Below are 9901 nucleotides of genomic sequence, written 5' to 3'. Positions count from 1 at the left end.
GACTCCAGAAAATCAAATAACCCCATTAAAAATGGGATTCAGAGCTAAACAAAAATTCTCACCTGAGGAATACCGAATGGCTGAGAAGCACCTGAAAAAATGTCCAGCATCCTTTATCGTCAGGGAAATACAAATCAAAACAACCCTGAGATTCCATCTCACATCAGTCAGAATGGCTAAGATCAAAAATTCAGGTGACAGCAGATGCTCTAGAGGATGTGGAGAAAGAGGAACACTCTTCCATTGTTGGTGGGATTCCAAGCTTATACAACCACTCTGGAAATCAGTCTGGTGTTTCCTCAGAAAATTGGATATAGTACTACCAGAGGATCCCACAATACTTCTCCTTGGCATATATCCAGAAGATGTTCCAACTGATAAGAACGACACATGCTTCACTATTTTCATAGCAGCCTTATTTATAATTGCCAGAAGCTTTAAAGGACCCAGATGCCCCTCAACAGAGGAATGGATACAAAAATTGTGGTACATTTACACAATGGAGTACTACTCAGCAATTAAAAAGAATGAATTTATGAAATTCCTAGGCCAATGGTTGGACCTGGAGGGCATCATCCTGAGTGAGGTAACCCAATCACAAAGAACTCAAATGATATATTCTCACTGATAAGTGGATATTAACCCAGAAACTTAGAATACACAGGATATAAGATACAATTTTTGAAACACATGAAACTCAAGAAGAGTGAAGACCAAAGTGTGGACACTTTGCCCCTTCTTAGAATTGGAAACAATCACCTATGGAAGGAGATACAGAGACAAAGTTTGGAGCTGAGGCAAAAGGATGGGCCATCTAGAGAATGCCATATCCAGGGATCCATCCCATAATCAGCCTCCAAATGCTGACACCCTTGCATACACTAGCAAAATTTTGCTGAAAGGACCCTGATATAGCTTTCTTTTGTGAGACTATGCTGGAGCCTTGCAAACACAGAAGGAGATGCTCACAGTCAGCTATTGGATGGATCACAGGGCCCCCAATGGAGGAACTTGAGAAAGTACCCAAGGAGCTAAAGGGAACTGCAACCCTATAGGTGGAACAACAATATGAATTAACCAGTACCCCGGAGCTCTTGTCTCTAGCTGCATATGTATCAAAAGATGGCCTAGTTGGCCATCCCTTGTAAAAGAGGCCCATTGGTCATGCAAACGTTATATGCCCCAGTACAGGGTAACGCCAGGGCCAAAAAATGGGATTGGGTGGGTAGCGGAGTTGGGGGAGGGTATGGGGAACTTTTGGGATAACATTGGAAATGTAAATGAGGAAAATACCTAATTAAAAAATAGATTTCTCTCTCTCTCTCTCTCTCTCTCTCTCTCTCTGTATATATATATATATATATATATATATATATATATATATATATATATATGTATGTATATATATACACATATATATACATATATACATGTGTGTCTGTGTATGTATATATATTATATATACATAATATATCCTGATTACAGTTTACCCTCCCTCTACTTCTCCCAGTACCTCCCCATCTCCCCTCTTTTTCAGATCCATTCCTTTTTGTCAGGTATGGGTGGGTTCTAACTTGTGGTGGTGGGGGGACTTTAGGTCAGTTATATAATATTGGTTGGTTACTCCCACAAGCTTTGTGCCATTAGGACATTAGCATATCTTGCAGTCAGGATGCCATTGTAGATCAAAGCATTTGTGGCTGGGGTGGTATTTACATTTCTCCTCTGGAAGCATGCAGAGTCAGGGATGAAGCTCTTTTTTAGTACCAGCCCAAATTCTCCATGTTCAATGAGTTACTTAGGTGTTGTTTTCAGTAACAGGACCTCACTGACAGTTTGTGGAGAGTCTTGGTGATAACCTGAGTTGTTTGGGGGTTTCAATGGAATCCCTTTAGCCAACAACTCAATTAGATGTAACCCAATCCTAGGACTGGAAGCTTCATTTGATGGTTCTGTTGCCCCCATTATTTGGCAATTTCAGTTAGATACCTTCATATATATATATATATATATCTTAGGAAACTTCCACCATATTACCTTTCCAGTCTATCTATCCCTCATATGAACTTAAGGAAATCTTTATTGGTATAGAATACCTGTCATGATTTTTTTCTTTTAGTACATTCCCCTATGTGCTGGTATGTAAGTTTTCTACTGAGAAACCCCATTAGAATTTTGTGGGGACTTTCTTGTATGTAATGTGTGTCTCTCCTTTTATTTATCTCAGAACTTGTAAAACTTGACCATGTAATTATGATCTTTCTCACTGTAGAGCTATTTATGTTTGACATGTATAGAAATATATGCGATCCAGTTGGCATTTCTCTTCTCAAATTCAGGAAGCTTTTAGCTACTGTTCCTTTAAGTAGAATTTATTCCTATTTTCCTTTTTCTTTCTGTTTTCCCCCACTTCCATAATGTATATAGTGTTGTACTGCACAGCTCCTTATAAATCCAGTACTATTTTTCAAGCTTCATTTTTCTCCTCTGTTTTGCTTTAATTGAATAATTTTAAATAAAGTCTCTTTCAATATATGGGTTCTTTAATTTGCTTGATACAGTGTGGTTTATGCATGCTAATGAATTTTACTTCAGTGCTTACTTATTTAGTGTCAAGTTTTCTGATTGTTTTAAATAAAATGTTTTTTTTTATTTCTTTGTTAGGCTTTTTTATTTTGCCTGTGTGTTGTCTTTCTAATTTTGCTTAGTCCTGAATCTGAAATTCACTAAATTTCTAAAAAGAAGTATTCGGAATTATTTGTCAATCACTTCATATATTTCTATTTCCTTCCAGCTGCACACTAGAACACTACTTTCCTTTGGTAGTGTCTTAATGTGAGGAGACACCATACCATGAACATAGCAACTTCCAGAAAAGAAAGCATTTAATTGGGAAATTAGCCAAGTGGAGGTTTAGTCTATTATTGTCACGGTGGGAGCATATTGGCATGCAGGCAGACATGGTGCTGGAGAAGTAGCCGAGAGTTTTAAAACCAGATCTGCAGGCAGCAGGAAGAGAATAAGTCACTGAGGCTGACTTCGTAAAGCCCTCCTCCAGTGACACACTTCCTCTAGCAAAGCCACACTTCCTAGTCCTTTCAAATAGTACCAGTGCTTGGTAACTAAGCATTCAAATCTATGAGCCTATGGGGACATTCTTTTTCAAACCACCACAGGTGGTATAATATGTCCCTGGTTCTTCCCAGTCCCTGTGTTGGTAGTTGTCCACGTGGGAAAGTGGTGAATTGTTGTAACATTTACAAGTTTGCTATGGCTTCTAAAACCTTAATCATGTAGTTCATCTTAGAGTTCTGGGCAAAGCAGCTTTCAACATTTGCTGGCAAGTAGAACTTTCGAATAGGGTCCTTTTCCAATTACGTGTAACTTCCCATGTGTTGAGGTTCAGTGGATCTTTTAGCTTACCAATGGTTAGCGCTTAGAGTGGAGCTTCTGGTTGGGCTCTGAGGACAGCAGGAGCCACTTGGCTGATTTCCTGTGGTTGTGTGAGACTGTAGACTAACTTCATCCTGGTTGGAAGGCGTAGCTGATTTGACTTCGAATCTACACAAAATTTCACACTGGGTTTTATAATTATCAGGACACTGCACTGTGTTTTGCAGACAGAAGAAGGTGCTTGTTGGCTAGTTTGCAAGGCCAGTGAGGGCCACTGGCTGGGCTCCAAAACCCATGTTGTCCCCCTGATCAGGTGGCACCACTAACTGAACTTCATGATCAGAAAGGGTTGAAGTAAAGATTGTAAAAGTGGACACGTTTTTAGGCTGTATTCTATTGTCAAGTGAGCACAGAGGTTAGCTTCATGTTTAGATCAGAATTTGAAGGAGGCACAACTACTTAGTGCCTGTGCTTCTTTGCCAACTAGAACCATTGGTTGGTCCTCAAGTTAAGAGAAACTGCAGGCTGAGTCCTCTCATTAGATGAGGTCTCCACCAGACACAATTTATCCACCAGGATTCAGATACTGATCTTAAGCTTTTTGTATTTCCATTTTACTAGATGATTGTTGGTTAGATACCTTTTTCATTTCTAGAAGTGTTTTCTGTAAGATGAAATAGAAATGGGTCTCCTAGCAAACACCCTAGATGTCATTAGGGGTGTTGGATTTCTGCAATAGCTTTATTTACTTTACTCAAGAATCTGTGGGCTAGGGAAATCCCTTGTGGTATAATGTAGTGTTGGCTTGGGGAAGAAAATACAATCAAAGTAAAACTGTTCTGCTTGCCTTTTTATACAGCTTTCTTGGTTTGGCTCACAAAGAAGTATTTTAGTCTCATTGATGGGGGTCTGAGACTTCCACAAATACAATCTGGCCCATAAGAAATTGATATGCATCATTTCTGCAAGGAGAACCGGAGATGGGAACCTCCTGTTCTGTTGTTGTTTGTAGGTCTTGAATATGTTGGATTTTAGACTTGGGTTTATACCATACTGAATCTCAGGCCTTTGGGTCTGGACTAGAATATGCTCTCAGTTCTCTCAGGTCTTGTTTCTGAATACATAATGTAATACTGCTCAAAGATATTTTAGCATAGTACAGACAAATTTTACTCTATCATTTATCACAGTGCCAGAACATTTGATATTGTGGGTGTAACTGTTACTTTCTTGTTGGTGGAAACTAAGCAGTTTTAAATTTTTGAATAAATGCCATAGTGAGTATTTTTAACTATGTCTTTGCTAAATTGTGCATGTGCATCTATAGTCAGAATACCAGAAGAGGAGTTACAGTTTCAAAGGGCACATAGATTTATCCCTTCCATTTATATTTTCAAATTGCTCTCCAAATGGCAGTACATACTCTAGTCAAAGGTATCTGATAGTATTTGTTGTCACCACCCTCAAATATGATAATACTGATGATTTTTATTGCTCTTCAGAATTTTTACTATTATGATAGGCTAAAGATTGCACTGTGTTGTTACTTATTTGGTATACATAAACATTTTTAATTACTTACTTACACTTTTCATAAATAGTCCCCTATTTCTAGGACTACTAGGAATTTCTTGGAAAAATTCTAATTTGAATTTATTCAAGAAGATCATGACTGCATGTAAGTATCAGAAACCATGGGTATTTTTCTGGTACCCTAATTGAATCCAGTGGGTCATTTATTGGGTTCTGTTTTACCAGATCCATTGGGAGAATGCTTTCTGCACACAAGTAAAGCACTGTCCCACTTTTTAAGGGGGAAAAATTAACATGCTTTTAAAAGCAAAAACCAGATAAGAAAATCACATTACCTGATTTGATTACTAGCCGAATAAATAGTTGCCTTTGACAACAGAGCAGAACAGCTTAAAAACTTCAAAACATCCTTGCAAATAGCACTTGCCACAGGTTCCAATGGTCAGAGTCATTGCATTTACCACAGTTCTGCTTGGAAAATATAGGTAAGGATACTTTAAGAGTCTAAGATGTTCAAATTAACTCTCGGGGCTAACAGTTAGTTAGCACCTACCTACTAAGTTCCCAAGTTGTAATGAAATAGAACCATTAATAAATGTACAAACATACTGATATGTTTAGTATGTTAGAAAAGAGCATGACCATATCAACTGAATCATTCCTCACATAGTGGGGAAATGACACGGTGCAATAACATAGTTGTATTTTAAAGGTCACAACGAACAGGCTTCTGATAAATCACACCTGACAGTCCCACAACAAATCAATGATAACTAAGCAGCCTTGAATTTCAAACAAATAAACAGAATGATGAAAGGAGAGTCATTAAATTCATCCGTCTTACTAGTTAACACTGGGTGAGATGATGGTAACTTAGAGAAGAGATATATGCACTGTTGTCCTTTTGTTTTATTGCTGACAAAGGCGGCAGTGCTGTACCAGAAATGTTAACATATGCCTTACCTCCATAGGCTAATGCATATCAGTTACCTAATGTGTTCTTGCAAAACATCTTCTGTATCTGTCCCTTTAATTTTATACCTGCTCCCATCAACCTAGTTGAAGTGATCCTTCATTCTTGATTAATAGTACTATTTCAGATGTCTAAGTAATTTTAGATGCTTTGCCAAATCGTCAGGTATAACATGCCCTGGTGTAAAGAGGAGGCATTCAAATACTCATTTCAGACATATGGCTCTGCATTATCCCAAAAGAGAGAAACTGAAATGTCTCTGCAGTGATGCATGCAAGAGAAGACTCTGTTTCCTGGGCTACAGATAGAAGCAGGAAGCATGCCATTGAATGAGTCAGTTCCTGTCCAGGACGTTGCTCTTGTTTATGCCAGTCATTCCTCTTATTCCATGTACTGAAGCTAGAACAGGACACATCACATTGCTAAGTGAATTTACCAACAAAGGACTTGAAGACACAGCCTCTGTAGTGCTGGGACTCCTGTCCAGGCTTACCTCAACCAGTGCCTATATTTAGTTGATCACCAAGCAAGTATTTGGTTGGTCACTAAGCAAGTATTTATAGAGGGACCTAGAGGCGAGGCAGTATGGTAGGTATGTAGAGGAGAACAAAGTATAACACACAGTTCCCATTTCTGAATAGTTAATAGTCAATCGAGGAGGCAGATATTGCATGAAGTTGTCTTATCAGATTTGATGGAATTGTATTTGGCACAGAGAGGAGCAGGGTAGGTGGAGCAAAAAGCATTGAAGTCAATTTAATTTTTTATTGTTTTTGGTCTGAAGCCTCCATAAGGCTTACAGAAGAAAGTAGATATAATGTGCTCTTAAAAATAAACTAGCAAGATCAAAACAGGAGTTAAGAAGTCTTTTCTGAGTTTAACCTCTGGGAAGATTTCTCAGTTGTTTACATAAAAAGGAATGAGCAGAGCACTAATACAGTTGGATTAACTGTAGTGTCTAAAATAGTTTCACTCTGCACTTCGGTGGTTGGTAGAAATTAAATCCAGTGGTTATGAAAGTCTTTGGGCTCAAACTAAGCCATTAACTTCTATTGTTGCTCTAAATTCAACACTAATTAAGTCATCAGCCAACTCTCTCCAAGATTGTCACTATTCTTGATGACAACTCCAGCCTTCTCAACTCAGGTTCACTAGACTAAAGGAGTGGCCACAGATATGGTTTGGGAGCAAGGCGTTAGTTACAAAGGTTTGCTGAAGCCCATGCAAAGGTAAGTTTGCCTTGGAAAACAAGTCCACATCCCCAGACATCTACCCGACCCTCTCCCTCACTCGACTGAAGTCTCAACTCACTTTCTCACCACTTTCTCCTCTCGTCCTGTTTTTCTACACACATAGATGTGTGATTTTCACATTTCTTCAATGAAAAAAATATTGATCCTAAGGACAGGGACTTACTTTCCTTTCTTGTTTGAGGGTATAGATTTCCATCCTAGAACAAGACCTGACACATAATATGGGCTTCAGTAATTGCTTAGTTGATAAATGCTACATTTGAGAAAAGGCTGTATCCATCCCAAACCCATGGGTGGACATCAGATTTTAGAGCAACAGTCTCCGAGCCTACTGTTCCTTTAGCAATGGCTTATGCTTTAGGATATAAAAACACCTCTTTCTGAGCATTGTCACTCAAGTGGTACCTATGCCCCAAGTCCATTAGACCATTTTTTTTCAAGCATCTCCACCCTTGTACTGACTCCCAATGGCATGCAGCCTAATATGTAACTGTCCTTGCTCTACCATTGTCTTTAAGTCCTTGAAAGTGAAGATGATCCACTATCACATTCCACCTTTCCAGTCTTATTTCCCTTTAGAGAGCATAGTAGGCTCTCAAAAGTTTTGTTCTCCACTTTCTGATTAATCGCAGATGGAGGAATTGGCAAGCATAAGCTGTTACAGGTGAAGTATTTTTCTCACACAATCTAATCAAGTGGTGTTAAATAAATTACTCGTAAATCTTAACAAATACTTGTAGCTATAAAGGTGAAGTTGATTCAGCAATATCCCTTGGGCACACTTCACACTGGCTAATGAATAACTTGGGGGGTCTAGAAAAAAAGAAAAGCACAAATGATCAGATCTAGGCCTTTGAGAGAGGTTGTCAAATGAACACATTAAAATTTCCATCTGCCTCTGCCTTAGGTGATATGGGGTGGGGTAGAGACCCTGAAAAAAAAAAGCACTTTGTGCTTTGTTTCCCCTTTCCAGATTTTGCATTTTTGAGGTAGATGTCCCATTCTTTCTAGGATGTGACAAACTTATAATTCGAGATGATTTCTGGAGGCAGTGTAACCTTGAGAAAAGAATTGGTCCACCTCCTCATCACCAGCATCTTGAACAGTTTCTTTTAGGCACACCTAACTCCTGCTGTGGCTGCTTTATCCCAGAGTATACTAATGCAGTTTGAAACATTCTATGTTGACTAAATCGAAATAATTTCCACCTCCAATGGTATATTGTATCATATTCTCTTGTCCTGAACAGAGGATTTAGCACACAATTTCTGATATAGAGGCCTGCCTACTGAGGGATGGTGCTCTGCTGGCTAGCCACATGTTTTGTTTTGCTAAATGTCTTTTTTCATTCAATATATTTTGATCATATTCATTCCCCTCCCCCAATACATCCTAGATAGCCTCACTTCCCAATCTACTCAACTTCATGTTCTTTCTATCTCCCTCTCAAGAAGAAGGAAGAGGAGGAGGAGAAGAAGAAGCAACCCTAATATACAGAGAAATCGAGAAAAGGAAGGGTTCAGTTGGTGTATTACATGTCCTATTGAGAAGTTAATTTTACTAAAAGTATTATTACTAAAGTAAAATTGAAAATTCAAACCATAAAACAAACAAAAAACTCAGCAAAACAAAATGCTCACCCAAACCATGAAGTTCATTTTGTATTGGCCAACTTCTGGGCAAGAGGCCTGTCCTGGAGTCTGATTGGAGTGTCACTTCATCGGAGAAAACTGATTTCCCGGTTTCCAGTAGGTATCAATTTCAAACAGCATCTTAGCAAAAGATGGGACTTTGTGCCTACTTCGCCTTCTCTGTGCTGGAATTTTGGCTGTTTTCAAAATGGGCAAGTCTTGTGCATATTGTCACCATCCCTATGAGTTAATATGTGGATCAGGCTTGTGTTTGGAAGATGCTGTTTCCTTAGAGTCACCCACCACTCTTCCCTCTACAGTCCTTCCACCTCCTTTTCCACCTGGGTCCCCAAATCTTGATGGCAGAGATTGAAAAGAAAGACCATTTAAGACTGAATGCTGCCCTGTCGCGCACACGTTGATTGGGTTTGCAGGAAACCCACTTGAAGCAAGAGTTGCTGAAGACATGACAATGGATGAAGTGCGAGAGTTCGAACGAGCCACTCAGGAAGCCACCAACAAGAAGATTGGCATTTTCCCACCAGCCATTTCTATCTCCAGCATCGCCCTACTGCCTTCTGTAGTGCGAAGCGCCCCTTCTAGCTCCCTGTTCACCCCTCTCTCCACAGATGGCCCAGAATTTCTGTCCATTCCCAAAGACCGGCCTGGAAAAATGTTTGCTCCAGAGACGCTCACACTTCCAGATCTGGAGAAAAAAAGCCACCCTGAATTTACATGGCATCTACGCTTCTGAAAAGCCATGTCGACCCAAATCAGAGTAACTCGGTTTGAACATCCTTTTGGGTCCTTTGTTTTCATTTGTGGCTTTTTTTTTTTTTAATTCTCTGGATGAGGAAAAGACTGCCTCCTTTACTCAGATGTGTTCCTGGATCTCAGATCACTGTGCATGTGGCTAAATAATCTCACAAATAGCAAGAACCCTTACTTGTGCCACACAGTGTCATAATGAGTGTGAAAAGTATGATTTAGGAAAAAATCCGAACAAAACAAAACAAAACGAAACAGGAGGGACTGAGGACAGAGATCAGTGGGTAGAGTTCCTGCAGCTACTATGGAACCCTGGGTTCCATCCCAGCCATGTTAACTGGGCAGTAGGA

The 9901-nt window shown here is 39.4% G+C and overlaps 1 pseudogene; it reads left to right on the top strand.

Moving 5' to 3' along the window:
• The first annotated feature begins 9249 nt into the window (after nt 1-9249).
• Gm5762 lies at nt 9250-9565 on the top strand (annotated as a pseudogene).
• The last annotated feature ends 336 nt before the right edge of the window (nt 9566-9901 follow it).

Source organism: Mus musculus, chromosome X (genome assembly GCF_000001635.26).
Source record: "Mus musculus strain C57BL/6J chromosome X, GRCm38.p6 C57BL/6J".
In the NCBI taxonomy this organism is placed as follows: Eukaryota; Metazoa; Chordata; class Mammalia; order Rodentia; family Muridae; genus Mus; species Mus musculus.
The sequence above is the reverse complement of the archived record's forward strand: the minus strand, read 5'-3'. Positions and strand labels throughout refer to the sequence as shown.